Below are 24,993 nucleotides of genomic sequence, written 5' to 3'. Positions count from 1 at the left end.
CAGCTTCTGGTCTTTGCTTTCTGTTGTTTTTCCATTCTCTATTACGTTCATTTCTGCTCTGACCTTTACTATTTCCTTTCTTTTGGTGACTGTGGGCTTCTTTTGTTGCTGTTTTTCTATTTGTTCAAATTGTCTCTTTTCAGGTGCATTTAAGCCATTTACAGTTCAGTGTGATTATAGATAGGTATGTGTTTACTGCTGTCATTTTGTTGAATTTTTTTTTTTTGTGTGTGTGGTGTTGAAGATTTCTTTGTTCTGCTTAATTTTCTGTGGTGATTTCTGTGAATGTTGTTTTCATTCCTTTCAATGTTATTGATTTTGTGAATACTGAGACTTTATATTTATCTTCTTTTTTATTCTGATAATTAGGTTGATTAACTTTCTTAGTGGTTACCTTGAAATTTACCTTTATCTTCCTAAGTTTAAAGTAGTCCTTTACTTCTTGATAACATTGACTTCTCCATATGAAAGTTCTATAACTACAACATTTATTTCCCTTTTTTGTTTTGACATTGTCATCATTTACATATTGATGTCTCTGGTTCCGTTTTCAGTCTTGTAGCTTTGTTTTATTTCCGAGAATTCTTTCTCAGGGTTGACATCTGGCTGATACTGACCTTTGTCCTAATCTCAGATTGTTGTCTGATATTGGTGATCTTCTGTCTGAAGGACTCCCTGTAATTGTTCTGGTAAATTTGGTCCAATTTTTACAAATTCCCTTACTTTCTGTTTATCTGGAAATGTCCTAAATTCAGCATTGTATTTGAGAGACAGTTTTGCTGGGTATATGATTCTTGGTTGGCAGTATTTTTCTTTCAGGGTTTTATGTGTGTTATCCCACTGCCTTCTTGCCGGTATGGTTTCTGCTGAGTAATCAGAGTTTAGTCTTATTGGTTCCCCTTTGTAGGTGACTTTTCATTTTTCCTGAGTTACTCTCAGGATGTCTTTGGTTTTGGCAAATTTGATTATGATATGTCTTGGTGACTTTCTTTTGTTTTCTATTCTGTAAGAGGTTTGCTGAGCTTTTGCATGGTTATCTTCTCATCTTTCATGATTAAAGAGAAGTGTTCTTTCAGCAAAACTTTGACAATTCTCTCTGTGTTTTCCATTGCCTCCTCCTGTTCTGGAACCCTGATCATGTGCAAATTTTTCCTCTTGATGGTGTCCCCAATAATTCTTAGGCTTTCTTCATTCTTTTTGTTGATTTTTCCTCAAAAAAGTTGGTGTCAAGGTATTTGTCCTCAATTTCTCTGTTTTCCAGTAATTCAATTCTGCTCCTATATCCTTCTATTAAACTGTCCGTTTCTGAGAATTTATTGCTAAGGTTTTGGATTTCTAGTTGCTGCTTTTGTATAGTTTCTAGTTATCTATTTATTTTGTTGTTTTGTTCTTGTATTGTTTTCCTGAATTATTCTATTGCCTTGTCTGTGTTTTCCTTGGTTTTATCTGTTTTCATTAATGTCTTGATCTCTTGGAGAACACTGTATCTCAGTCTCTTGAAATCTTTTTCGGGTACTTCCATTACCACTTTCTTCCTCTGAAAGCCTATCTGATTCTTTATTTTGGTCACTTGCTGGAGCCATCTTCACCTGCTTTATGTGATTTGATATTTTCTGTTGTCTCTGAGGCATCAAAGTGTTATTTATTGATTTATTGTGTGTTTGTTTGCTATGACCTGATTTTTTGTTTTGTTTTGATATATCCAAGTAGGCAGGGCATGTGTGCTACTCTGGTCACTAGTCTGGCTGCATTGGAGTTCTTACCACCTGATCCTGGGTGGGTGGGACACCAACTGGGTGTGAAAGCTCAGTTCTCTGCTCACTGGTCTTGTGGGGCAGCTGAGGATATAACTAGCATTTCTGGTTAGATGATGTGTCTATCTGGCTAGTCAGCTGGGTGTGGGTGCAGGGAGTGTTCTCACTGGTCATTGGGTTGGGTATTGTGTGTGTGCCCTATCAATTGCTGAGTGTTCTGGTCGAGGTTGTCCAGGATGTCTGTCACTGGGTGAGTGGCATGATACCAGTGACTGACATCCTGGATACCACATCCAGCTGGAGGCTTGTGCCCATTTTGACCACACTACCCAGACCAATTTCCAGTTATAGGAGGAGGGTGATCTGGGGTGCAAGGTAGGGGAGGAGTTGCAGCACATGGGTGCCTAATTGGAAGATGTGCCCCTGCTGCTAGAATGTGCCATGGAGAAGGGTGTACCTCTGGTCCTTGGGCCCCCAGTGCACGTGGTTCAAGGAAGTTGAAGGTACCACTGGACCACGGCCCTGGCACTGGTGGCTGGGAGTGTGCAGACATCTGCTCTGGCTGGGTCAGCTGAGCTGGGGCTGTCTGCCGTCACTTGGGTTGATCAGGCAGGCAGTGGAGCAAGGCTGAAGGCACACCAGAGCTCCCTGTCGGTGCTTGTACTCAGGTTGCTTGGATGAGGGTGGGGCAGGGCCAGAGCCATGCCAGAGCGCCCTTCCTGTGCTTGTGTTACAGGAGGGAGACGGGGGGTGTGGTGGGGCCAGAGCTACGCCAGAACTCCCTGCCTGCACTCTGTCACTTGGGTGCGGGGTGGGGCCGGATCGGGTCAAAGCCACATGGAGCTCCTCTCCCACACTTGGGTCACTCAGTGAGGTGGGGGGCAGGGTGGGGTGAAGCTGTGTGGAACTCCCTGCCAGTGCTTGGGTCACCCAGGTGTGGGATGGGGTAGAACAGGCAGCTGAATGGGGCTGGGGGGAGGGAGAAAGATAAAAGAAAGGTAAAAGGGGGGAGCTTCTGCCGTGGTCCTGGCATACTAGGCTGCAGGAATGGTGGGGGCTTGTGCTGCTCATCACCTTGTTTCAATTCCGGTGTGTTTTCTCAGTTTCTCTGTGCCCTGATGCGAATTCCATGAAGTTGCCTCCTGTGCTCCTCACCCAGGATCATAGGTGTCTTTGTCTTAATATGGTTGCACTGTGCTGGGCCAATTGGCCAGGCACCTCCATTCAGTCTTTTCTTGTTCACTGTTTTCAGTCAGTTTCTTCTTTTGGTATTCAATCTGGTTCTTTATCTCTTCATTTGATGCTCGGGTTCCCAGGATTGACATCTGCATCTGTTTCACTTGGTTTTTCAGGTCTTTGCTGCAAAAGGACAATGTGGTGCATCTGACTAGTTTGCCATCTCGGCCATCACTCAACACTTCGTCTTGATTGCTGTAGTTTTATATGAAATCATGCGGTGTGAGTCCTCCAACTTCGATGTTCTTTTTAAAGATTGTTTTGACTGTTTAGATTCTTTGCATTTCCATATAAAATTTAGAACTAATCTCTCCAAAAAATCTTGTTGGGATTTTTAAATTGGAATTGTATTAAACTATAGATTAATCTGTTAAGGATTGGCATCTTAATAATATTGAATTTTTTAATCCATGAACAGTATATTTCTCCATTTACTTAAGTAATTTAAAATTTATTTTATCAATGTTTTGTAGTGTTCAGTGTATATTCTTGCATAACTTTATATTTAAGAATTTGAAAACTTTTGATATTAGTGAAATTGGAATTCTTAAGCTTCAGTTTTTCAATTGTTTATTGCTATTATACTGATATAAAATACAATTTTCAGTTTTTTTTTTATCTTTTATCCTGCAACCTTCCAAAATTTACTTACTAGTTGTAAGAGGTTTTTGATTTTCTAACATTTTGTTAAAACTCATCCTTATTGATATATAATCTATAAACAAAAACGCACCCTTTAAAAGTACACATTCTGATGAGTTTTGAAAAAGTTTATACATCTGTGTATCTACCACCAGAATCAGGTTACAATAATTCTCCACTCTCAAACTCCTTCGTGATACCTACCACCTAGTCAATCAGCATCTCCCTTCATGGCCCCAGACAACCACTGATCTACTATGTGTCATTATAGGTTAAATTGGTCATTTCTAGAGCTTCACAAACTCCAGGTTGTTTATGACGATCCCATAGTATTTTCTAGTTTACATCATATCATCTGTGAATAAAAACACTTTAAATTGTTCGTTTGGCAGTCTTTATGCCTTTTATTTCTTTTTCCTATCACAATGTCTAGGATCTCCAATACAATGTTGAATAAGATACATTGGAACAGGCATTCTTGCTTTGTTCGCAGTCTTAAGGGAAAAATGTTCGATATGTTGACTTTAAGTATGATGTTAGTTTTGGGTTTTTGTAGATGTTTTTTATTATATTGAGGAAGTTACCTTCTATTCCTAGTTTGCTGAGAGGTTTTATCATGAATGAGTCAACTTAAACTTTTTTCTGCGTCTATTGAGATCATTATATGGTTTTCCTTCCTTTTTCTGTTAATGTGAGGAATTGCATTGATTGATTTTTGAATGTTAAACTAACCTTCATTTCTAAGAATAGATCCACTTGCTCATGATGTTTTATCCTTTAATACATTTCTGGATTCTATTTGTAAATATATTGCTAATAATTTTCTGTTTAAATTCCTGAGGGATATTGACTTGAACTTTCTTTAACATCTTTGTCTAGTTTTGATATCAGCATTATGCTAACTTCATGAAAAGAGTTGGAAAATGTTTATCCTCCCTATTTTATGAGTTTTTGTGTAAGATTAATATTATCTTCCATAAATATTTGATAGAATTCACCAATGAAGCCATCTAGGCTTTGAGTTTGCTTTGTGGGGATATTTTTGATAATAAATTAAATCCGTTTAATAAATATAGGCTTTGTAATCAGATTTTCTACTTACTGTAAAAAAAGTATTATGAAAATAGCATGTGCCTTCTGCGCTGGTTTGGTGGCCACATCTTCCCCCCGGAGGTGTTTTCATAGGTGTGCTATGCTACTTTTTTTGCAGCTACACATGGAAGAGGATTGTTACGGCAGCACTTGTGAGGGTACCTTATGGGAGTAGGTTGTGGATGGCAAACAAATACATGCATTATTTATGTAAAAATATGTTATTCTCTAGTCAGTTTTGATAAGTTGTGTTTTTAAGGGAATTTGGCATTTCTTATAAGTTGTTGAATTTATTTGCCCAAAGTTCTATAATATTCCCCTATCGTTCTTTAATATCTATAGATTCCATAGTGCTGTAGCCTCACTCATTCCTGATATTATTAATTTGTATTTTATCTCTTCTTTCTTGATAAATTTTGCTAAGGTTTTGTGATGGTTAATTTCATGTGTCAACTTGGCTAGGCCATGGTGTCCAGTAGTTTGGTCAAATACTAGTCTAGATATTTCTATGAAGGTATTTGCATGTGATTAACATCAACTCAGTTCATCTTAAATTAAGCAGATTACCCTTGATAATTTGGGTGAGCCCCATTCAATCAGTTGAAAGCCTTAAGAGTAAAATACAGATTTCCTGAGGAAGAAAGCTTTGGTTTTAAGACTGTAAATAGACAAGAGTGCCGGAATTTCTAGCCTGTTACCTGACATATGGATCTTGAATATAATACTACCAGGATTTCTAGCCTGTTACCTGACATTTGGATCTTGAATATAATACTACCAGGATTTCTAGCCCGTTAACCTGACACGTGGATCTTGAATATAATACTACCAGGATTTCTAGCCTGTTACCTGACATATGGATCTTGAATACAATACTACCAGGATTTCTAGCCTGTTACCTGACATATGGATCTTGAATATAATACTACCATGATTTCTAGCCTGTTACCTGACATATGGATCTTGAATATAATACTACCATGATTTCTAGCCTGTTACCTGACATATGGATCTTGAATATAATACTACCAGGATTTCTAGCCTGTTGCCTGCCCTACAGATTTTGGATATACCACCTCTTACTTTTTTACTACTGAGTGAGCCAATTCCTCAAAATAAATATTTCTTTCCCTTTCTATTTCTTGCTGTATATGAAAATGACTTTATTTTGTTCTCACTTTTGAAGGATTTTTTTTCAAGATTTAGAATTCTGTGTTGACAGTTTCTTTTTTCTTTCAACACTTTAAAGATTTTTTCATTGTCTTCTGCCTTCACTGATTTAATGGTAAGAATAAAAAAAAACCAAACCCAGGGCTGTTGAGTCGATTCCAACTCATAGTCTTACAAATATTGCCTTCTATATAATGTGTCTTTTTCTCAGGCTTCTTTCAAGATTTTCACTTTATGTTTGGTTTTCAGCAGGTTTTTTTTTGTGATGTGCCTAAGGGTGATCTTCTTTGTATTTATAATGCTTAATTTCTCTGGGCTTCTGGAATCTGTAAATTAATTTTTTCCCCCACCAAATTTAGGAAATTTCCAGCCATTACTTCTTCACATATTTTTTCCATTCTATGCGTTCTCTCCTCTCCTTCTGGAACTCCAATTGAATGTACGGTTTGACCACTTGATACTGCTGTATATGTCATTGAATCTATGCTCATTTTCTTCCCCAATTTTTTTCTTTCTTTTTCTCATAATAGGTAATTTCCATTGATACGTCTTTAATTTCACTGACTTTTACCTCTCCAATCTGCTCTAACATACAACCGGTGAATTTTTATTTCATATATTATGTTTTTCAGTCTAGAATTTTCATTTGGTTCTTTTTTTTCATAATTTGTAGTTCTTTTTTGAGGTTATTATGACCTGTTTTTTTCTTTAAGTCCATATACTTATTTATTTAGCTTCATTAAAGTTTAAAGTCTTAGTTTGTTAATTCCATCATCCGAGTCATCTCAGACACTTTCTATTGATTGTTTTTTCTTATGAGTTGCAATTCCCCATTTCCTTTTATGTGTAGTGATTTTTATTATATACTTGACACTGTATATATAAAATGCGTTGCTGAAACTCTGGATTCTATTATCTTCTTCTCATTAGTGTCAATTATTTGGTGTAGTAGGTAGTTCAGTTACGGGCTTGTCACTTCGACCTTATGTACACTTTGTCTTACACTTTGTTATAACATATCTCTGGAAAACACTTCTAATTTGGCAGAACTAAAACTCCAAATTTTGTCTCCCCTATGGTGTTCAGTAATAAATTGTTCACTCAGTTCTTTTAGGTTTCCAGCTATTTCTTTTCTGAACTCCTAGAAATCACTCTTAATATGGTATTAGGGATTAGCACAGTTTAGGGGTTAGCCAAGAATTTTAAAGGAATTTGTATGCATATTTTGGGGACTTCCCCTCTGTGGTTCCTTCTTTTCTGAATTTCCCCCTTCAAATTCCAGCCTTCTGGGAGCCTTGAAATCCACCAATGACTTCTCAGCTCAGTAATGCTGTGCCTTTCTGCTTGAGTTTTAGACACCTTGCATTAAACGTGGACTGGAAAATACTCCCAGGAAAAAAGCTGTGAAAATATGGACCTAATCCAGTGAACGCAGTTTTGCTGCCTTCAAGGGCCTAATCATCTCCAGTTTCTGCTGGCCTATGGTTGTTCTCTGGTGTCTTCAACAGTTTTTTTTGTTTAAAGTGTATAATTGTTATCTTTCAGAGGCTTAGGCAAATACAAGTTACTTTACTTTTACTGGAACCTGACTTCAAAATGAGGTTTAAAATGGGTATTTTTTTTTTATTGTACACATAACGAGGTATGTAATTTGCGAAAATGATCAGATAAATATTTTAATCAGAATTTGTTTTTTCCTTTCACTCTGGTATCATCTTACTCCTCTTTTCCCAGGAGAATTATGTTTAGTACTAGTTTTTCTGCACCTCTCAGCCTTTTGAGCCTCAAGTATTTCTTTTTCTTACATCCCCAGCCTTTCTTCTGCACTTTTTCTTGTTACCAGGTGGAAACCCCAGGTTTTGCTTGGTGTGACTTGGTCAATAAACGAAAGACTGAGGTGGGAGAGTGTAAAATAAAGTAGTGGTGCCTTTATTTCATTGTGCAGGAAAGGAAGCTATTGGGGCTGTTGCCACCAAGACTGCTCCGAAAGGGTGGGGGAAAAAGTTATCTTGAAGGATTTTCAAGTAGAGAGTTCATATAAGTTACATCAGCAACATTATTAATCCTACCATGCAGGTGCCAGGATTTTCATGGGGCAGACCAAGCAAAGGAGTGCAATTTTAAGGTACAAATGGTGAGGCTGGCCAAGCAACAGGGCTGGAATTCTGATGCAAAAATTGCAAGCCAGGCCCAGCAAGTTGCAGTGGTATTTTCTGCAGCCTGGACACCTCTGTATTATCCTGATGACACTATTCTTCACATTAAATTATGATAATCAGTTTACTTTTTTATATACCTCTTTTGACTCTCTGTGGCATGAAGGCTTTACCTTGTCTTATGTCTAGTTCATTACTTGGCACACAGTAGGTACTTAACACATAAATTTGTTCATAATTGAAAAACTGAATGAAAAAATTAAAGAAAGGTAAGTATTTGAAATGGAAATTTGGAACAGAGATTTTGTGAAAGCTCCACTTAGGGAGGTCTTTAAATGGTGATTTTCCTATACTGAATTCTGTCATGTTGTTAGATGCAGTCAAGTTGGTTCTGACTCACAGTGACCCTATGTATCACAAAACAAAACACTGACCAGTCCTGTGCCATCCTCACAATCGTCATTATGCTTGGGCCTATCATTGTAGTCACTGTGTCAATCCATCTAGTTGAGGGTCTTCCTCTTTTTCACAGACCCTCTACGTTACCAAGGGGCTGGTCCATCCTGATAAATGGCCAAAGTATGTGAGATGTAGTCTCTCCATCCTTGCTTCTAAAAAGTGTTCTGATTGTACTTCCTCCAAGACCGATCTGTGCATTCTTTTGGCAGTCCACGGTATATTCAATATTCTTTGCCAACGCCACAATCCAAAGGCATCAATTCTGTCATACATTATCAGTATTTTGGGTTCAGTCATTTCAACATTAATTCAATGTTTATATTGTAAATATATAATTTCATAAAATTGAAAGGCAGCAGAAGGCCTTAGTTCACTGCTTCAGCCATTTGGAAGTTCAGAGGCAGGTTAACAAGAAAGGAAAAGATTATATCCTGGAATTCATCTGCTCTAGTTTCTCTTAAATCACAACACAGGACAGGACTCTGGAAAAATGTTAATGCACTAATGCAGCCCAGAAGAGTTGGTGACAGTGGCTTTATCCTACTTTATGTCACATAGGTTACATTTTAATCTATGAGGAGCCAAACTCCATTTTGCCAAGTAAGATAACCTTAACCAGCTCATAAGAAAATTCTAGTAACATGACAGAAAAGGCTAATGTTAATAAATGATCTACTTAAAAAAAAAAAAAAATAAAATGAAGGGAGCAGAGATACTGGAAAGAAAGGAAAAGCTCTGGGTCTGTCCGCCCATGCATAAACTGAAAGGAATTGAATTGAATTTTTGTATTCTTAAATTTTACCATAACTAATTAATAAGTCTATTTATTCCCCCATTTATTTATTCATTAATGTGCAATAATTTTTTATACACATATACTATATGCTAAGCATGGTGCTAGGCCTTGGATACATATAGCTGAAAAACACATAGTATCTGTACTCAGGGTCCTCACAGCTACAAAATACACCTTGAAATGTATTAGTATTGAAGTGTAAACAAAGTGTTACAAAAATGCAAAGAAGGAATGTTTACTTGTTTGGCAAAAGATAGGGAGTGAACCTGGGAGGAAGGGACTTATGAATTATTAGGCCTTAAAAACAAGTTCACGGTTGTTGCTGTTTTAAATCAGGCAGTGGATTAAGATGTAAAGACAAGGAGTGTCAATGGAAGAAACGCCTTTCACTCATAGGGACATTATAAGGAAAAGCATGGAGCTAGTGCCTTAAAGTCGCTATGGGTCAGGATTGACTCACAGCTCTAGGTTTAATGCCTTAGAAAGAAGTCCTAAAAAAAAAGAAAGAAAGAAAGAAAGGAGCCGTGGTGGTGCAGCGGTTAATTAAGCACTCAGCTGCTACCCAAAAGGTTGATGGTTTGAACCCACCAGAGGTTCCATGGTGATCTGCTCCCATAAAGATTACAGCCTAGGAAATCCTATCGGGCAGTTCTACTCTGTCCTATGGGGTCGCCATAAGTTGGAATCGACTTGACAGCACACAACAATAACAACAGTATCTTAGAAGATGAAATGGAGATAAGGATAATGTAAATATGAATCAACCCGTTAAAATGTGAATTTAAAATTCTTTGATAATTACTGTTTTGTTTATGCTTCCATGCCTAAACGATTGTGTATCATTTTATGGTGGTAGTATTTCATTTTTCCTTATTACCAATGGCTTAAAGATTAATACTAACCAACTTATGCTGTGCAGCTATGCTTGACTATACAACTGCCAATTAAGAATATGTAGCTTTTGGACATGCTTAATTTGGCCAGCACAGTCATTTAATTTTTTTTTTTTTGAGTTTTAATGTTCTTGCTAGTTTTCAGCAACTTCCATCACATTTTGTTGCCCTGCATGTGCTGTTTCACACACTTAAGTATCCTGGTAACCCCCAAAGATATTTTTGCTGGTAAATCTTAATCTAGAATTTGATTTTATGACTTTTGAGAAACTTTTTCAACAAAAGACAGTATGAATAAACAGTTGAATTAAAGTTGATTTCAAAAGCTTTGCTGTTTTATGTTATGTTTGAGTCTAGGAAATTTTTTTTTTTTTTACTTTGACAGCATAATAAACAGTGTTGGTTTTAATGGATGGTTTATTGAGCATCAGTCTAAATGATCCATCCAGAAGGGTTTAAATCACAAGGGACTAGAACATAGCTCAGAATCCCCGGGCAGTGCAAAGAATTAATGCATTAGGCTGTTAACAAAAAAGTTAACAAAAGGTTGGACGTTCGAGTCCACCCAGGGACTTTGCAGAAAAAAGTCCTGACGATCTACTTCTGAAAAGTCAGCCGTTGAAAACCCTATGGAGCACAGTTCTACTCTGACACACGTGGGGTTGCTCAGACACATGCCTCAGCAGTGAGCTGGGGAATACAGAGCTGTTGTGTTGATGGTGCAGTGGTATCCTGCTTGCAGGAAGGAAAACAGCAGTGACAACAAAACTAACATCAAAACCAAGTTATTTTGGGAGAACTGTTTCCTTGATAGAAACCAAACAAAAAGCCCTCCAAGCAAGAGAGACCTTTGAAAGCAGACTTTCCAGATGGGCAGTGGTTGTGTTTTCAACAGTCCCCTGTATTTTCTCCTAGGATTATACATTCCTCTTAATTCTGTCATTTTGTCTCCTGCATGGATCACCAAGCTCAGCCTCCAGGACTTTGCTTCTCTCCCTAGAAAACTCTAGCTTGATTTGGATGGAACTCCTTTGTGCTTTTTCCTTTGGCAAAAATTTAACCAGTTGCTGTGGGTTTGACTCCAACTATGGTGACTCCATGTATGTTAGAGCAGAACTTTGCTTCATAAGGTTTTCAGTGGCTGATTTTTTAGAAGTAGATCACCAGAGATTTTTCTTTACAGGTGCCTCTGGGGGGACTTAAACCATCAGCCTTTCACTTAGTAGTTGAATGTGCTAACCATTTGCACCACACAGGTACTCCATTATGTATTTAGGGAGAGAAAAAAATATATATGAAAAAATAAACAGCACAAACTTGCTTAAGCTTTTTTCAGCACAATTTCTGATCCTCAAACTACCTTGTAGCCACCAAGGGCTCGTACAACCTGCCTGCTGCCTTGCTGGCTCCCCTCTATACGTCCCATCTTTGCCCAAGCACGGTGCCCTCTGAGAACTAATTGCTTTGTTGTACTGACCTCCAGGAACTTCCGTAATGACCCATCCCATTGGGATCTAGACAATAGTAGAAGACTCTCCCTTTTAAATTGTTAAATCTATTTCCTTACAATCTTGGGACCATTCACTGTGTTTTGACATCTGAGAGACAATCTTCTTTTTCAATAGATTTACACAGAATAGATAATTGTTAACTACTACTCATTAATAATGTAGTCTTTTGGTCTTAGATAATTAGCTACACCCACTTTTAAAGCTTTCTAGATTCATTCATTCAAATAAAATCCTCTTTCCTTCTCCCATAGGGAAAGTACTCATTTTAAGCTTATAAAATCCAGCGCCGTCAAGTCGATTCTGACTCATAGTGATTTTAGGCTTATAAAATTTATAGTATTTCCTAATTACACACTAGAGCAAACACTAGAGCAAACATTCATGGAATAATAGAAGGTTCAACTTCTGGTCAGGTTCATAAGAAAAATACCAGCATCTAGGACAGTTTCCTGTATTTCATTGTCCTTACTATAACTCTGTTGATAGTGCTTGGTAAGCCAATGTGACTGTGCCCGTATGCTGACACATGGTCTAGACTGGTCATACTAAACGTCATAGTAGTCGAAGTGAGGTGCTCTGCCATTATCTCACAATTATGTCACCATTTATAAGATGGTTTCACACAATAGCCACAACAATGGGCTCAGACATATCAAAGATCATGAAGATGGTGACGGATAGAGCAACATTTTATTCTGGTACACATACTATCCCCACAAGTTGGAGCTGACTCAATGGCAACTAACAATAACAACAACATCTCACCATTCTCAAAGCTCCTGGCTTTAGCAAATTCTTTTGCACATTCTTAATAATGGCAAACTTTCATCACTTATGGGTGAGCTTGATTTTTGGAAACAGCTTAAAGTTACTTGGTATGAGCTCTGGTAAATAAAGTGACTGATCATGCTTGGTATTTTAATTTTGAAGAAGGGCACAGAATTGGGTGTGATGATAAATAAGGAGATTTTCTTATGTGACTCAAGCTGGCTGCCTCATATCCTTCTCTTCCTATCTATGTAGCTGGAGAAGGGACAGCTGTGTGGATAACCGCATGATATTGGTTTGTGGAAATTATGATGGTTTCTGAGAGCACTCTTGTTTCTCCGCTGAACAGCCAGAAAGACCCTGCTAAAGGCGGTTAGAACTGGTCACTCTTTGCTCCCAAATCTCCGTTGGCTCCACATCATCTCAGACAGGTTTGCTCCCAGGGGCTTTGGGCCACCTGTTCCTGTTCGCTGGTATTCTCTTCCCTCAGATACCTGGATGGCCAAAAATCATTTATTGCATATAAATCTTAGCTACAAACTATAGGATTCTAGAAGGTGTTTTTCTCTAATTGTCTCAGTCATCTTATGAGTCTTTTTAGGAAAAATGAGGTTCAATTTTGAAGTGACATGATTTTAACTAAAATTAACTAAGGTGAAAAAAAACTTGGAAATGATATTAATAAACAAATGATTCTGTTTGAAGTCATCATACGTAAATTTAAAAGCCTGTCTTCACTTTACAGGATTTCACACCTTTTCAGTGAAAAGAAAGTACATGCAGAAACATAATGATTTTCTAATTTACTTATTAGTGTTGGTTGATTTTTGAAAGTCTTGGTTTTTAAGTACGTTAATATTATGAAGTGACAAATTAATAGTCCTTCAAAATTATTGTCACTTCTCTTTCCCCTGTAATCAATTAGGTAATATTCGATTTCGTATTCCTACAGCAACATTGCTTCACACACTGTCTTCTCAGAGCAATGCTCCAGTGTTATTTTAAGGTTGGTATACTTAGTCCAGAAATAAACAACAGAGCATCACCATTTTAGTTATTCCGGATGGAAAATGAGAAACATAGTCATGTTTGCCAAAAGACAAATATTTAGTAGAAAGAAAACTTAGTTTCTGGTTGTGTCTGGGGATATTTAAAAAATTGGAGAAATTTGCAAAATATCATGTAGAGACTATATCTTGTTGACTTTTTAAGTAAATATAAACTTGAAAACAAAAATACCGATATACAGCCTTAACTGTAAATTTTACTTTACAAAGATACATAATCTCAGCTAAGTAAATCATTAGCATTTGTTTAATTTCTTTATGTACTCCCTTGGTATCACTCCATTTCCAATTAAGCTATAAGAATAGCTTTAATAAAAGCTATTATAATAATAATGATCAAAATCTGATTCTGATTTTTTTTTAAAAATTCATTTCTCTAATTTGTATTTGTTGTTGTTAGGTGTAGTTGAGTCAGCTTCAACTCATAATTTGGATTTAGTTATCAGAAACGTATCTAAGAGGGAATGTGTCTTATTACAATAACGGAAGCTTTTATAAGTTTTATAAAGGAAACTTTTGGTGCTGGGAATTGGACTAGGAGCTGTTTCATTATATTCTAACTTTTGACCAGAAAGAACATGTGCAGTGACTTTGGTATGCGTGGTAAACTGTAGCTGGTATTTTAGGTAGACCAGTGATCTGTTGCTTGTGTTTTCCCAGGAGAGAGTTTTGTAGAGGATTAGCAAAGTCAGAAGGTGTCATTTTGCCATTTGTTGCACAGAGTACGGAGCACTGAGATAAAAGCTAGTTTGTAACTTAATGCTGGTGGAGGATGGTCATTTATTAGGCTTTTTTGATATGAAAAATTTTTATTTGTTATAAAAACATTGTTATCACAGGTCACATAGAAATCTCACAGTAAAGCTTTCTTTGCTTTATGCCTCAGAATATTGCTCTTCTATTTTAAGCTTATAGTAAAAACGTGGTTTCAGAGTGCCAGTAGTTCTTCTGGAGGTATGTGAAATGTTAGGATCAGATTTGTATCAGCTTCCATATTGTTGGTTTTCCTCTCACTTTCTTCGACTCTGGAAAAACAGCTGCCAAGGTTGGTTGGAGACCTTTTATGACTTCTCTCACTCACAGATTCAACTATCTTAGCATTGACCTTTGTCCTTCTCTCAGGGATAGAGATAACTTGATACTACTAGTCACAAAGAAGGAAATTGAACATCAAGGAGAGAGAGAAGTAAACTAGAAATAAGCAATACCAGTGAATTTTAAGGCAAAAAAAGAATGGAAAGTCCCTCTGGGTATTTTCACATAGAATCAGGTTATAAAAACCGATAAAAATGTTTTATTGTTTTAGTTTCTTTTTCTGGAAGCATAAAAAAACCTGAAGAGATGGAGGGCCATAAAGTCATGCTTGAAAAAGAGCTCTGATAATCCTGTTAGGCTGAATCCAGACTGTTGCAGAATGTCTTTTTTCTTTCTACCTCTTCGACTTATAAATATATATCTAATTTCTTTCTGAATTTTAAGCATCTGTGTTTTATGTGAAAGCCCACACCAGATAACCCTGAAAAGATTGCCAGTTCTTTTATTGCCAAAACTCAGTCCTTCTTCCACATCCTACCAAACATGACGTAGAAATTAAGGTATGTTCACATAAAAGGAACGTGCTTATAGCGCCACGGTCATGTGTGTTCCGCCATGATTTGTTTTTTTCATCAGTGTATCCCTGTTTGTGTCCTTCCACTAGGCAATAACTTCTATAACTTCCATGAAACGGAGTGTTCATCTTATAAAACACTATCCCCAGCACCTACAGCAGCGTCGGGCACACGCTAAGTGCTCAAATGTTGGTTGAATACATGAATAAATGGATCACCCTAGACAGGTATTTTTCACCGTAAAATAGTGCCCTATTTTTACTTGCAGACATTTTTTTAACAGGATTACCAAGGTGAAACGCTTTTCACCAGTCGATTGGAAGGCTGTTTCCGCAGCAGAATTTTCAGGGCAGCAGGTCATTCCTGCTTCTTCTCTACCATTGTCCAACGTGGAAGGGAAGAGAATCTTTGTAAAGGAAAAATTCCAACTATTGAGTGTTTACTGTATGTCAGAACTGAACTCCAGTCCTGTGAAGTAGGTTTTCTAGCTCCTGTATTTTAGATGAAGAAACCAAAGCCCACGGACTAGTGAACTTTGGTGTAAGGTGGGCCTGGGTATGACTTTTTACTCAACTTTAGGTGACTGCGTGGCTAGAGATAAATTACTTTTATGACCCTCAGTTACCATACCTGTAAAGTGACGACCATAGCCAGAGGTAGTATACGCAAAGCCTGGAATAAAGTAGATACTCAATAAATTATAGATATTACTAATACTAAACTCCAAAAAATAAACGAAGCCCTTTGCTGTTGAGTCAATTCTGACTCATAATGACCCTATAGGACAGAGTAGAACTGCCCTATAAAGTTTCCAAGGCTGTAAATCTTTATGGTAACAGACTGCCACATCTCTCTCCTACACAGCAGCTGGGTTCAAACTGCCGACCTTTCAGTTAGCAGCTGAGTGCTTAACCATTGCACCACCATGGCTCCTTATTACTAATATCAGAGTAAGTAATTTGCTAAATTTCACATACTTCAAACCACAGCCTCTTTATTTCCAATTCTGTTACCTCATTCACGTGGCTGTATAAATTCTAAGGAAAATCCTGATGGCTCCTGGGGATGACCTTGAAGTTCTATTTCACATCAAATGCAGCGGTAGCAAATAGGATCCTGACACACATAATCAGCTTTGATTGTTCACTTGTTCGTTGTGTGGAGTTTAGCTTAGTCACTCAGGGCGTGAGGAAAAACGTAGAAGTATGTTTGATTAATTTTTCTCTATCGCCTACTAAATAATGAATGATAAACATTTGGATAAAAGAAACATTATGAAACACCATGAAGAAGAAATTCTAAAACTGCTCCTGATAGTGAAGCCCAGGGATCAAGGGGAAGGCATCAAAGAACCTAGTATTGGTGGCCAGTCAGAGCAGAGTGACTCAACTGAGGTAGGGCTGTTGGCAGGCAAGGGCACTGGAAAGCACCAGCTGCAGAAAATGACCCTGGGATCTCATTCTGGATTGTCGGCATAATGAACTGGCTGGGGTCAGATGTTCCCGCTTTTTTGCAGAGGGAGGGACTACCCTCAAACTCAGCTTTCCACCAGACCAGTGGTGGTGTGCAACCCTGGCTATCCGTGGGCTCCATATGCTCAGGTGCTGGGCAGCCGGTTTGTACCATTTTCACTCTCTCTAGGTGATCCCATCCACTCATGGCTTTACATATATCATCTATAGGTAGTTAAAAGAGCCCTGGTGGCACAAAGGTTAAGCACTCGGCCGATAAACAAAAGGTCAGCAGTTTGAACTCACCATCTGCTCCATGGGAGAAAAACCCAGTGATCTGTTCCTGTAAAAATTTCAGCCTAGAAAACCCTATGGGGCAGTTCTACTCTGTCATACAGAGTTGCCATCAGTTGAAATCGACTTGAGGGCACTCAACAAGCAACAACAACAACAGGTAGGTAATTCCTGGATTTACATTTTTAGCTCTAACCACTGTTTGGAGATCCATACCTGGCTACTTGACTTTTCCACTTGTGTGTCTAACAGCAATCTTGCCTTTAGAATGTCCATAACATCACTCCTAATTTTCCAAACCAAATTCCTTTCTCCTAGAGTCTTAGTCATTTCAGTAAATGGTTACTTGATTCCTCTTTTTCCTTCATTCCCTGTATGCACAATTCATCAGTAAGTCCAGACAGCAGTATCTCCCCAAAATTCTCAGTCTATGTATTTTTCTTCATCTTTCCATCTTCCACTCGAAAAAGCTACCATCGTCTCGCATGTGGGCCTCTCAACTAGCCTCTATCTGTTCTCTCCATTTCTATCCACAGCAGCAAATGTGTTCTTTTAAAATCATAAACCACTCTGGAGTACCTGTTTTCTTCCATTAGAATAAAATCCAGATTTCTTATTATGGCTTTAAGGACTTGCAAAATCTGGCTTCTGCCCATATTTTTAGCTTTATCTTGGTTTACCCACCCCCTTTCTCACTAACCTTCAGCCACAATGGCCTTTTCCTGTTCATCAAGCAGCTATGGTGACTCAAGAGTCCAGGGCCCTCGGAACTTGCCTTACTCTCTACCTAGAATGCTGTGCTCCCAATCTTGTCATCACTAATTCATCCAGTCATTCAGATATCAGCTCAGAGCTTCAGAAGTGGCCCCAGTCATGCTCCACCACATTCTCTAATTTGCTTTTTTCATAGAACTTAAAACTATGTAAAATGCTGGTGTGAACTTTTCCTCTGGAGCAGAAGCTCTGTGAGAGCAGAGAATGAGGTCTTACATTTCCAGGGCCTAGTACAGTCACTGGTATGTAGTAGTAGGTGTGTAATACAATACAGTAAGAGTGAATATGTAGACTGACAGGTAGAGGAATGTCAACAAAAGTTGAAAAGATAGCTAAAATACCCTTGCATCTTTCCTTGACTATGGGAAAGTTTCAGACTTGGCCAACTGACACAGATGAGGAAGGGGGCAAGAGATAAATAGTTTTTTGAACCCTAAGCTTATTAAAAAAAAAAAAAAGTTTTTTTTTTTTTTCTTTTTTAAGCTTATTGGGAAGAAGGCAGAGAGGTAGGGAAAAGGCAGAGGGTGTGTTCAAGTGACTGGAAAGGAAGTCAAGTGCCTTTTGAGTGGCTTGGTTATTAGTGTGGACGTGCAAGTTTCTGTATTACCGTCTTCCTGCCAGCTGCCATTTCTCTGAGACATTAGGGTGTCAACTTGAAAAGGCTATGTCCCATAATTTTCTTTAAAAAAGTGAAGGTTTCAATTAAGTTTTAGAAAGCAAGGTTATCTTTGAGATGTAAATAATATGTTAACATTGGGCTAGGCTCTGAAAAGCTAAGTACAATAACTTGGAATGTGCTGAGCTAGTGATAAATTGCTATCCAGCCTGCAGTTGCCAGAGGATTTTTGTCTTCTCTTCACATACCAGGGAGTCTGGGGCAATTAATTGTCTGCTGGGGTACTGCCCTATCTATTTCTGGCCAGGAAAACTGGGGAGGGCTGACTGGTTTACTCTGTAAGTAGCTTCTTACTAGGAGAGCTTGGTTTCAAAATCCTAGAAACCATATGTGTTAGCTTAATCAGAGCTTGGCTCCGAGGGGAATTAAAATGAAAGGAAATTCCACAATTAGAAGGCAGGGAAGTAGAAAGCTGACAAAATCAAGCCCTTGGAGGGGCAGTGTGGGTTGGTGAGATTACATTTTTTTTTTTTTTTGTAGTAGGCCAAGGTTTTAATTTCCAGATCCTTTCACTCAAGAGCTTCTATGCCTGAATTCTAGTGGATGGAGGCCTGTCTCAGGCTTTTCTTCCCCTCCATTATGAAAGCCTCACCTTTGCAGTTCTTACCTGCAACTGAAAAAGGGAATATAGTCCCACGTTTGGAAAAAACAACACTAACAATCTCTATGTTGGTGGAGCACATAGTAAAAGCATAAAAACAGCATAAACAAAAACAACAACCCACCAGTAAACAATTAGCGGATTGTCTTGAAATGATTTTTATTATTCACGTATATATTTATTTCTTGTATCACCTTCAGGATCTTTATTCCGGTGCTGTCTTTGTCACCTAGGCTACTATAACAGAAATACCGCAAGTGGATGGCTTTAACAAAGAGAAGTTTATTTCCTCACAGTAAAAACAGTAAAGTAGGCTAAAAGTCCACATTCAGGGTGTCAGCTCCAGGGGAAGTCTCTTTCTGTTGCTTTTCATCTATCCTCTCCTGGACTAGGAGCTTCTCCTTGCAGGGACCCTGGGTCCAAAGGACACGCTTTGCTTCTGGAGCTGCTTTCTTGGTGGTATGAGTTCCCCTCCCACCTCTGCCGGCTTCCCTCTCCTTTTTATCTCTTCAGAGATAAAAAGGGCTGTAGGCCACACCCCAGGGAAACTCCCTTTAAGTTGGATCAGGGATATGACCTGGGTAAGGGCGGTGTTACAATCCCACCCTAATCCTCTTTGACATAAAATTACATTCACAAAATGGAGGACAACCACACAATACTGGGAATCATGGCCTAACCAAGTCGACACATATTTTTGGGGGATACAATTCAATCCAGGGCAAGTGCCCATTTCCTTCCCCTTCTAAAAATACAGGCTATCAGCTCAATCCACACATGATTTTGAGTGTGCAATTGCTATGAACTGAGGATCAAAAGATGAATAAAATATTCTCTTATCTTAAGAAATTTAAATAATGTAGGCAGGTTAAAAAAATCATGTAAACAAATTCAATATTACACAGTACCTTAAGTACAATAATGTAAGTATGTTCAAGGAGCAGAGATTGCATTGATGAAAAAAATGCCATGTGAGGGGGTGTGAGGAATTAAGAATGAGATGTTAAATATGTTTAGGAAGGAGATTGGTAACAGGCTAACCAGCTGACTGATTACCCTGCTATTTTTGGCGTGACTTGCTTCATTTATCAGACGGTAGAAAAGCTACCTTGGTTGAGTACTGTTCCATTCATTTTTTAGACATGAACCTGTTAGATAACATTCAAAATCAATGATAGTGTTCTATTTATGGAGCTCCAAAACACAAGCTTTTAAATAGGAATGTCAGTGACATAAAAGAAGCTCTTTTTGACATAATAAATAAAAATGACCGTCCATGTGGGTTTTTTGCGTGATTTGTCAGCTTCAATTCTTGTTTGTACTTGTCTTCTCTTTGATCTAGAATCAGAATGTGTTTTTGAAAAAAAAATGTACAAATGTATGATAAAACTTATTTTTAAGATGGACTTCGAGCAGGTGTTGGCTTAGTTTAGTTCATTCTAGCTAAGCTACTTTTGAACTCTTAATTTGTATGCCGTACTTGGGCTGCATAACCAGGGGTTTAGCTGAGACTGGTGCAATGAACTAAAATGATTATTAAAAAAAAAAAAAATTTATTAGATTATCTTAAATCAAAATTATGTGATAATTCATGTTGAAATTAGAAGAATTTGAAGTGAGCACTTCTTTTTCTTTTTGTGCTGTAATGACTTCAGTTTAAATTATGTTATTCAAAGGGTACTGGAGCTTTCATAAATTATTCATTTGCAAAGATTTAGCTATTTCAAGCCACATCTCCTGAAACAGGATGGGTTGAATAAAATGGTTTCATTTTGCCAAAGCATTCATAAATATTCCTTTGCCTTACTTCTGCAACTAATTTGGGAGTCTGTTAGCTTAAGGGACATTTATTTCCCAAATCAGGTTATCTCATTTAATATTTCTCTGTTCTAGAACAACTTAGGAATGAACTTTTTGTCATTCCATCACACTAATTTTATAACTGGGAGATTGCGGTGATTAAGACTTCATCTTTGGGGATTTCAGCTCTTGAGTCTTCCTATGCAAGCAGTCTTTTCTTTAACATTGTGATCTTGTGTCTTTCGGGCGCAGCAATAGTTTTTTTTTTTTTAATCTGTCGTTCAGCTCATGTGAACATCTATAATAATGTGCTGATTCTTTAAGTTATTCTAGTTCATGTGTTGTTATTGCACTTAGAATGACTATACACTAATTAGGGATGTTTCTAGGCTTGGCATTTTCTGGGTAGATTTTCCTTAGTCTGGACCAACCCCCTCCATTTTTGCACAGATATGCTCACCTGGTAATCTATCAACTCTAATTATGCTTTGGAAAAACTCGTGAGTAAAGATGCTCAACTTGTAGTCATAGCTACAATTTATAGGTAATTCTACAAAACTTATATTGTGTAATTTCTTTGAAAGAATAATTCAGTGACTGAAAGATTGCTTCTCTTCCTGAAAACAAGTATTGTTCATATAAATGGAGTCATTTAATGCAATGTTTTCAAACTATGTTGGGTTTCAAGTTCTGAGTCATTTATCCTTTTATTTCCATTCCCTTTCCATACTGCAAGTCCTCTGATTGGAGGCTCTACCCTTGATTCACCTTGAGATAGTGAGAATTGGAGACAGGAAGGGTGAGAAATCAGTCTGTGGGACAGTATTTCCCTAAGGATGGGTTGAGAGCAGCTCAACTGGAAGGGTAGCCAGTTCAAAAATTGATGGGAGCTGAAGCCAGAGAGCAAAGTATGTAGAAGCAAATGGATGATAAGTGGAGGCAGCCATTGCAGACTAACTACTGTATCTTTACGTAAATAATGCTAGTGTTATGTTTTTTGCTAACCATGCAACTGTCCCCCTGCCTTATTTTCGTAAGTGTGCTATGCCATTTATTTTTACATGTTGCTGACTTTAATTTCTATTTCTGATCACAAATGTGAGGTGTACAAGAGGCAAGAGTTCTTTTATATGCCTGTGTTCTCAGCATGTGACTAAGATGACTTATGATCATTGATCAAAAGCATTGACACTAAGAAGACATAATTAAACTATGAAATAAGCAGACCTAACATGATCTAATGGTTTCACTTAAGAGGAACTGATAAGATTTTCTCATGCAACTGTTGAGCTAATGTGGTATAATTATCAACTTAATAGAAACAAATGCACAATTTTGATTATTTTCCAATTATGGGGGAATACCAAACTCGATCCATGACTTCCTGACCATTGTTTATACCTTTATTAAATAATTATGATCAAAAGTAACATTTTCAGACTATTTTTATACACATAAGCAGGAGATTAAAGAAAATAAACAGAATAAAAGAAAATGAACAGAATGACATGATTTACCTGTAACGTGGGAGGATAGGTGAATGAGGCTGAATTCCCTCCTGGAAAAGTCAAGAGACATGCATGGTATATACAAGGGTGTGCTATGTCAGAACTGTTTTATTTAATTTTATCATTTCAGATTTTTATATGTGTGGACATGCTATTAATGTGGGCTCATTATTTGTTAAAAAAATACAGTAATCTTGCAAGATATTTGGTGGTGAAATTAGGGCGATCAAAATGGTAGTAGCTCTAGAGTGTGTTAGAGTGAAGAAAGGTTATTTAAAGCTAAGGCTGACTTAAACATATTTACATGGCTTGAGAGGAAAAAGCCAGTGAGAACTGAGAGATTTGTGATACAAAAGACAGAATACTTGTTTTAAAAATTCTTGGAGGACATAGAAGGGAGGAGATCAAGAGCTCATGTGGAGGGGTAGGTTCAGCATGGAAGCAAAAGGAAGTCTCTTACCTCTTGACCTCTTGAGAGACTAAAATGATGTAAGAATTGTGAAAACAGAAATTTGGGATGCAAAGAAAGGGTTTTGGAGATGCTCAGATTAGTGACATACATCAATCTTTTTGGTAAAATGGGAGACTAAGGTACCCGTTGAAAATGAGAAGTGGACTTGTAAGTGGAAAAGTTTTGAAAGAACTTTTAAGTGGGTACCTGCTGAGGCTGTGACTTCTTCCAGATTGAGGAGCTATCTTATTCATTTTGTACCCCAAAATTTTGGCACAGTAACTGGCATTTTGAAAATGCTCAACAAATGCTTGCTGTTTATCAAATAAGCTGAACAAAAGGATTTGAAGCTGCACTGAGTGTCAAGCTAAGATTAAAAAAAAAAAAAACTCAAAAACCAAACCCATTGCTGTTGGGTGGATTTGACTCATAGTGACCCTATAGGGCAGAGTAGAACTGCCCCACAGGACTTCCAATAATGGCTGGTGAATTCGAACTGCCAACCTTTTGTTTAGCAGCCCAATGCTTAACCACTGTGCTACCAAATATGAATTCATGGTGCATAAACAGTTCCATCTCTTAAGTTTTTGCAATAACCTTGGATCAGAAAATAATTTAGGGAAAAGGGGTTGAGAATATCCAGTGTGATAGTGAATGGACTATTGAAATAACAGACTATGAGGCCAAGCTGGGTAGAAAAGTAAAAGGAGCCAGACAGGGGTTATTGGTCTGAGAACTGGAAAAGGAGCCAAGTGCTTAGTTGATTTAATGAAGATAGGGAAAATAATTAATGGAAGAAATAAAGCAGAGAGATGGGAAGAAAAGAAGTATTTGCCTATGTGTTTCATATTCTCTAGATTTTGGTGGCCAAATAGTTTTGAGTGGTCAAAGTAGGAGGCGAAGATGAAGATTGGAGCTATTTAAATGATATACTTTCTTCTTTTTTGCTATTTATACATACTTTAATTCCTTAAAAAAAATTTTTTTTTAAAATTCCTTAATATATAATTTAAAAAATACACAGCATTTTTTACTTTAATTACTGGTACATAGCACTGGTAAGTACTTTGTTAGGTGATGAATCTTTCTAGAATACAATCAGAGTGGTGAGTAGAAAGAGCATTGAACTTGGAATTTGAAGATTCCGTGTACAAGAGGCATAGGTCCAGGCTTTGCTGTTTGCTAGGTGGGTGAACTTGGATAATTCATATAACCTCATAAGGTTTTAGTTTATAAAAGGTGAATGGTAATAAAACATTATAAGATTATTTTAAAGATTAAGTAAAAGGTACGAAGGCTTTTTTTTTTTTAAACTCTAAAGTTAAAATATTAGGTAACATTTTTCAAATAATAATTATGTAAGATGCCGCCTTTTGAGGAACAGTTTACTTCAATAGATGTTTAAAGGTTCATTTTTAATTAGTCATTGGCATAATTAAAATAAAGCATCTTAATTATGTTTATTAATTTACTATATTTATTAATTAGTAATATTCAACAGAAGGAGCTCTAGTGGTGCAATGGTTAAGTGCTTGGCTGCTAACTGAAAGGTTGACAGTTTGAACCCTCTAGCAGCTCCAGGGGAGAAAGAAGTGGCAGTCTATTTCTTTAAAGATTCCAGCCTTTGAAACCCTATGGAGCAGTTCTACTCTGTCCTCTAGGGTTACTATGAGTTGGAAATGACTCGACGGCAATGAGTTTGGAATCTTCTACAGAATGTTAAGTTTTTTAAAATCTATCTGATGTATTTTTAGATCCAATGTAAAGCACAATACATACTTAAAATGTAACTTAACGTGTCTTAAGTTTTCTTTATTTCCAAAGGAATCAATCATTCTTATTGTACTCTGTCAAGTACAGGAGCAGAGATGGAACAGATTGCATGTGTTTGTGTGCTTAATTTACTTTCACAGAAATAAAATCCTAGGTAAAGAGTAACTTTAACTTGTATATACTCTAAATACAACTAAAATTAGCCAAAAGAACTCATTTCATGTTAGAATTTAAGCCAAGAAAAAGGTAAGAATAAGTATGTAATTAAGTAGTTTGAATTATTAGTTCCCTATTAAACGTTAATTTATTTTTTGCAATTAATGTTGGTCCTGAGATCCAGGCTTTTAAGATAATTCCTATACAAATGTTAAATATCTACCCTGAATTCACAAATCTTAAACTGAGCATCACAGCCCCTGTGTAATCAACACAACACTTGAAAAAATAAAATATTTGAACAGTAATGTCTAACATTTTCTGTGCCTGACTGATATTTAATGTATTGTATAGG

The 24,993-nt window shown here is 37.3% G+C and overlaps 1 long non-coding RNA gene across 3 annotated transcripts in view; it reads left to right on the top strand.

Moving 5' to 3' along the window:
• Positions 1-24,993, top strand: part of LOC111750916 (uncharacterized) — a 146,466-nt gene that overhangs the window by 71,245 nt on the left and 50,228 nt on the right. For all 3 annotated transcript variants that reach the window (XR_010319346.1, XR_010319344.1, XR_010319345.1), the window contains one exon: positions 3,107-3,212. This is a non-coding gene — a long non-coding RNA (uncharacterized LOC111750916). The remainder of the gene's footprint in view (positions 1-3,106; positions 3,213-24,993) is intronic.

The sequence above is a fragment of the Loxodonta africana genome, chromosome 25 (genome assembly GCF_030014295.1).
Source record: "Loxodonta africana isolate mLoxAfr1 chromosome 25, mLoxAfr1.hap2, whole genome shotgun sequence".
Classification (NCBI taxonomy): Eukaryota; Metazoa; Chordata; class Mammalia; order Proboscidea; family Elephantidae; genus Loxodonta; species Loxodonta africana.
Note: the sequence above shows the minus strand (reverse complement) of the source record. Positions and strands in the feature narration are given on the sequence as shown.